At 61.6% G+C, this 7,082-nt stretch overlaps 1 long non-coding RNA gene across 1 annotated transcript; it reads right to left on the reverse strand.

Moving 5' to 3' along the window:
- Nucleotides 1–313: 313 nt before the first annotated feature.
- Nucleotides 314–5,918, reverse strand: LOC144954135 (uncharacterized). The gene is made up of 3 exons (XR_013641062.1): nucleotides 5,814–5,918; nucleotides 2,558–2,737; nucleotides 314–483 (listed from the first exon to the last, which is right to left on the reverse strand). It is a non-coding gene; the product is annotated as an uncharacterized LOC144954135 (long non-coding RNA).
- Nucleotides 5,919–7,082: the final 1,164 nt, after the last annotated feature.

Consider the following 7,082-nt stretch of genomic DNA (forward strand, 5'->3'; position numbering starts at 1 on the left):
GGGAGATGGGGAGAGAGATGGGGGGAGAGATGGGGAGAGAGATGGGGGGAGAGGGGGAGATGGGGAGAGAGAGGGGGGGAGAGATGGGGAGAGAGATGGGGGGAGAGGGGGAGATGGGGAGAGAGATGGGGGGAGAGGGGGAGATGGGGAGAGAGAGGGGGGGAGAGATGGGGAGAGAGATGGGGGGAGAGGGGGAGATGGGGAGAGAGATGGGGGGAGAGATGGGGAGAGAGATGGGGGGAGAGGGGAGATGGGGAGAGAGAGGGGGGGAGAGATGGGGAGAGAGATGGGGGGAGAGGGGGAGATGGGGAGAGAGGGGGAGATGATGGGGAGAGAGATGGGGGGAGGCAGAGGGAGAGAGAGCCCAGTGTGGAACCAGTCCCAGATTCTGTGACTCCTTTCCACTCCGTTCCCCCCTCACCCCCCCCTCACCCCTCTCCCTCACTCAGTACCAGTAGACCTCTGCCTTGTCCCTCTGCAGACCTGGGTAGACACACAGACACACGTGGGTGGACACACGTGGGTGGACACACAGACACATGGGTGGACACACAGACACGTGGGTAGACACACAGACACGCGTGTAAGGGAAACTCTCCACTCTCTCCACAACTACCTACCCACATACCCACATACCCACATACAACAACAACAACCGCCATTCGCCACTAAGTGGCGGTGACGTCACCACGACGCTTGTGCCAGGCCATGTGCACCTTGAGGCTGCCACGTGAAGTGTCGAACGCCCGCTGGCAGGAGGAGGTCACGGGGCAGACCCAGCAGGTGCCACGGGTCGACTGACCGAGATGACCGAGATGACTGGCTGATGCACCACCTGTGCCCCCCTACTGTGCCAACTTGCTGTGCTTTAGCCACCCGGCGCTCCGATCGTTGTTGTGAGCGTCGCTCCTCCGCCCTCCGTTGTTGTTGGAGGGCGACTGCCTCCAACTGCCCAGTAGCGTCCTTCACGAGCCTCCTCCACAGAGGCCGATCTTGACACCGCTGGTACCAGTCATCGGCAAGTCCACTCAGCTCCACATCCTCCTGTACCACGTCACTCCATCTCTTCTCTAGCCCGTGCTACACCCGTTTAGCCCCCTCGATCCGGCCGAACAAAAGCTGTTTGGGCATGCGGTGGCTGGGCATGCGGGCTACATGACCCAGCCAACGCAGCCTTGCCTGCCGGAGGAGCTCACCGTTGGGACTTTGACCAGATCTTTCAAGGATTTGTGAGCTCCTCACACAATCCAGCCTGCAGGTTAAACCCAAGATGGATCGTAGGCAGGCCAGCCTAAATGTTTCTAACCGGCGAAGATGTTCCATTATGGGGGTCCACGTTTCGCAAGCATAGAGAAGGGAGGGAATGACCGTGGCCGAGAAGACCTGAAGCTTCGTGCGGAGCGACAGACCAGGTAGCTTCCACACAGCGTTACGCAACCGATGAAAAGATATTGCCACTCGACTGATTCGGAGTGAGACCTCTGCTGATAAACTGGAGCCGGTCATAAGCACACTGCCCAGGTATGGGAAACTCTCCACTCTCTCCACAACTGCCCCATCACCGATTGGGAGTTGTGGGGGTGGAGTGTCCGATGGTACAAAATACCCAGGCAGGTGCTTAGTTTTGGTGGGGCTGATGGTAAGGCCCCACCTCTTAGTGGCACACTCCAGTCTCAGCAGCAGCGTCTCCAACTCCTCTTCTGAATGAGCAGCTATTACCAAATCATCGGCATACATAACGTGGTTGACCAATAGGGAGCCATCCCTTGATCGCACCCGGGCGTCGATCAGCCTCCCATTATATCTGTACCAAATGGAAATTCCCCTGGTACAGCTATTGAAGGCTTCACGAACTACGGAGTCAAAATAAATGTTAAATAATGTGGGAGCCAGAGGACATCCCTGTCGCACCCCAAGGTGTACAGGGAAAGGCTCCGACTCCCGGCCACGAAGTTTTACCCGGGCCCGCAGACACACACACAGACACACACACAGACACACACACAGACACACACACAGACACACACACAGACACACACACAGACACACACACAGACACACACATCCGCTCACTCGCCCACTCACTCACCGGGTTTGTCTACTTCCTTGATCACCACTCACATGTCTATCTCACCCACCCACCCAGCCAACCACCCACCCACCCAGCCAACTCGCTCACCCAACCAACCACCCACCCACCCACACACCCACGTAACCACCCAACCACCCACCCAACCACCCAACCACCCACCCAACCACCCAACCACCCACCCAACCACCCAACCACCCACCCAACCACCCAACCACCCACCCACCCACCCACCCAACCACCCAACCACCCACCCACTCACCCAACCACCCACCCAACCACCCAACCACCCACCCAACCACCCAACCACCCACCTAACCACCCAACCACCCACCCAACCACCCAACCACCCACCCACCCACCCAACCACCCACCCAACCACCCAACCACCCACCCACCCACCCAACCACCCACCCACCCACTCACCACCCACTCACCACCCAACCACCCACCCAACCACCCACTCACCAGGATCACGTGACAGGTCAAAGGTCGCGGGCGTCCACGCCGCGTGCGGCGGGGCCAGCGGGTGGAACGAGGGGGAGGGGCTGTGGGGCCCCAGGAGGGGGAGGGGCTGCTCCCCACCCCCCACTCCCCCCGCCCCTCGGGGGTCACGTGACCAGGGGGGAGGAGCCTGTGGGTGGAGCCCTGGGGAGAGAGGGGGGCGGGGCAATGGAGACGGTTGACCAATCAGATTCATACCTGTAGACACGCCCACCTGTAGACACGCCCACCTGTAGACACGCCCACCTGTAGACACGCCCACCTGTAGACACGCCCACCTGTAGACACGCCCACCTGTAGACACGCCCACCTACCTGTACACACAGCTACCTAGAGGGCGACTTTGATGGTGGGGGGGAGGGGGGGGGGTGAGAAATGTGACGTCACGTAAAAATGCGCAACTTTAAATAAATGTCAATCTAATAGAATTGTTATGGCAGCACACATTTTTTTGATTAATTTTAATTATTAACTAGTTGATTATACACACACACGCCACAGCCAGCGGACCGGTCGGGCCAACGGCGGTTGGAACCCCCCTGAGGGGAGGGGGGGGGGGGCTGGGGGGGAGCTACGATCCCCCAGAGCCCCGCCCCTCAAGGAGGAAGAAACCGGTTCGGACCGGTCGGGCCAACGGCGGTTGGACCCCCTCTGAGGGGAGGGGGGGGGCTGGGGGGAGCTACGATCCCCCAGAGCCCCGCCCCTCAGGGAGGAAGAAACCGGTTCGGACCGGTCGGGCCAACGGCGGTTGGACCCCCTCTGAGGGGAGGGGGGGGGCTGGGGGGGAGCTACGATCCCCCAGAGCCCCGCCCCTCAGGGAGGAAGAAACCGGTTCGGAACCGGTCGGGCCAACGGCGGTTGGAACCCCCCCTGAGGGGAGGGGGGGGGGGCTGGGGGGGAGCTACGATCCCCCAGAGCCCCGCCCCTCAAGGAGGAAGAAACCGGTTCGGACCGGTCGGGCCAACGGCGGTTGGAACCCCCCCTGAGGGGAGGGGGGGGGGCTGGGGGGAGCTACGATCCTCCAGAGCCCCGCCCCTCAGGGAGGAAGAAACCGGTTCGGACCGGTTCGGCCAATGGCGGTTGGAACCCCCCTGAGGGGAGGGGGGCTGGGGGGGAGCTATGATCCCCCAGAGCCCCGCCCCTCAGGGAGGAAGAAACCGGTTCGGACCGGTTCGGCCAATGGCGGTTGGAACCCCCTGAGGGGAGGGGGCTGGGGGGGAGCTATGATCCCCCAGAGCCCCGCCCCTCAGGGAGGGAGAGTATATAAGGCGGGTCCCTGAGAGCGCGAGTCAGTCCGTCCGTCTCAAGCCGAAGCCAGAAGCCGCCTGGAGAGCCCAAGCCGCAGACGTCCTTCTGAGGGCCGGGGCTCAGTGCGGTGCCGGTGGTCGAGAGGTTAGGAGCCTGAGGTTCCCTCGGCCTGATGACCTTGTGAGGACCAGGTCCCACCAACTCACCCACCAACTCACCCACTCAGTCTCCCACCCACCTACCAGCTCCCACCCACTCACCCACCCACTCAACCACCTACCAACTCACCCACCCACTCACCCACCTACCAACTCATCCACCCACACACCCACCCACTCACCCACCTACCAACTCATCCACCCACTCACCCACCCACTCACCCACCTACCAACTCATCCACCCATTCACCCGCCCACCCACTCACCCACCCACCCACTCACCCACCCACGTCACCCACTCACCCACTCACCCACCCACTCACCCACCCACTCACCCACCTACCAACTGATTCACCCACTCACCCACCCACTCACCCACCTACCAACTCATCCACCTACTCACCTGCCCACCCACTCACCCACCTACCCACTCACCCACCCACTCACCCACCTACCAACTCATCCACCTACTCACCTGCCCACCCACTCACCCACCCACTCACCCACCCACCCACTCACCCGCCCACCCACTCATCCACCCACTCACCTACCCACTCACCCACCTACCAACTCATCCACCCATTCACCCACCAACTCACCCGCCCACCCACCCAATCACCCACCCACCCAATCACCCACCCAATCACCCACCCACACACTCACTCACCCACCCACCCACTCACCCACCCGCCCACTCACTCACCCGCCCACCCACTCACCCACCCACTCACTCACTCACCCACCCACTCACTCACCAACCCACTCACTCACCCACCCACTCATTCACCCACTCACCCACCTACCAACTCATCCACCCACTCACCCGCCCACCCACCCACTCACTCACCCGCCCACCCACTCACCCACCCACCCACTCACCCACCTACCAACTCATCCACCCATTCACCCGCCCACCCACTCACCCACCTACCAACTCATCCACCCACTCACCCGCCCACCCACCCACTCACTCACCCGCCCACCCACTCACCCGCCCACCCACTCACTCACCCACCCACTCACCCACCTACCAACTCATCCACCCACTCACCCGCCCACCCACCCACTCACTCACTCGCCCACCCACCCACTCACCCACCCACTCACCCACCTACCAACTCATCCACCCACTCACCTGCCCACCCACTCACCCGCCCGCCCACTCACCCGCCCGCCCACCCGCCCGCCCGCCCGCTCACCCACCCACTCACCCACCTACCAACTCATCCACCCACTCACCCACCAACTCACCCGCCCACCCACCCAATCACCCACCCAATCACCCACCCACACACTCACTCACCCACCCGCCCACTCACCCACCCGCCCACTCACTCACCCGCCCACCCACTCACCCACCCACTCACTCACCCACCCACTCACTCACCCACCCACTCATTCACCCACCCACTCGCCCACTCACCCACCTACCAACTCATCCACCCACTCACCCGCCCACCCACCCACTCACCCACCCACTCACCCACCTACAAACTCATCCACCCATTCACCCGCCCACCCACTCACCCACTTACCAACTCATCCACCCACTCATCCATGATGACGATGACAATAGTTTAAAGCGATTTGAAGCATGTTTTTTTTGTGGGGGGGGGGGGGGCAGAGCTTTGTGACGTCATAATTAAGGGAGGGGGGTCTGACTTTTTGTGACGCCGCGTGACGAGGGGGGGGGGGTCATAAATCGGCTAAAATCGCGTGACGTCACTTATGGGCGGCCCCAAATAAAAAAAAAACAAAACCTAATTCCAACAACAGCCGTAACATTTCTGAGGTAAAATCGACGGCGGCCTCACCTCTCCACGCATCGGCGTTGCCCTCGGCGGCTCCCGCGCCGTAGAAACCAACTCGGTCACCTCCATCTCCCGCATCGACGCCATTGTCGCCTCCATCACCACCACCACCACCGCCTCCTCCACCCACCACCCTCCTCACAGCCCCTCCCCCTCTCCTGGCCCCGCCCCCAGCAGCACCCAACGGCCGTCTCGCGCCGCCGGCAGCGGCGGCGGCGGCAGCGCGGGCGCTCGAGTTTTGGCGGGAAGAGGTTTTGGCGGGAAACTGCAGCCGCAGCGCGCGCTCGAAGTGCTCGTCCACCTGTCGCGCGCTGTCGCCGCGGTACGTCACCAGCACGCGCCGACGCGGCTCCTCCCCCACATCCCCGTAGGCCACACCCCCTCGCCCGTACCAAGCCCCGCCCACACGCGGCAGAGGAGCCGCTGGCCACGCCCCCCCGAGGAGGCCCCGCTCATCCGCCGCAAGCCCCGCCCCTTCCGGCGCAAGCCCCGCCCCGCGGATGACGACGGGGCCCCGGACCGGAAGTAGCTCCACGAGGTCCGGTTTCCCGCCCTTTTTCTCGCCGTTTGTTGTTGTTGCTGCCGCTGTTGTTGTTGTTGTTGTGATGGGGGTTGTTGGTGCTGTGACGTCATCGCCCCCGCTCTCCCCCCTCCCCTTGAACCCGACCGCGACCTCCTCCACCTCCATCCGGTTTCTGGAACGACGGGAAACGCCCGCGTGACATCATCACTACCACCACGTGACTGATGATGATGTCATCACCACCACGTGACTGATGTCATCATCACCACGTGGCTGATGATGACATCATCACTACCACGTGACTGATGTCATCATCACCACGTGGCTGATGATGTCATCATCACCACGTGGCTGATGATGATATCATCACTACCACGTGACTGATGTCATCACCACCACGTGACTGATGTCATTATCACCACGTGGCTGATGATGACATCATCACTACCACGTGGCTGATGTCATCATCACCACGTGACTGATGTCATTATCACCACGTGGCTGATGATGACATCATCACTACCACGTGGCTGATGTCATCATCACCACGTGACTGATGATGTCATCATCACCACGTGGCTGATGATGACATCATCACTACCACGTGACTGATGTCATCACCACCACGTGACTGATGATGTCATCATCACCACGTGGCTGATGATGACATCATCACTACCACGTGACTGATGTCATCATCACCACGTGACTGATGATGTCATCATCACCACGTGGCTGATGATGACATC

Source organism: Lampetra fluviatilis, unplaced genomic scaffold (genome assembly GCF_964198595.1).
Source record: "Lampetra fluviatilis unplaced genomic scaffold, kcLamFluv1.1 SCAFFOLD_174, whole genome shotgun sequence".
Lineage (NCBI taxonomy): Eukaryota > Metazoa > Chordata > Hyperoartia > Petromyzontiformes > Petromyzontidae > Lampetra > Lampetra fluviatilis.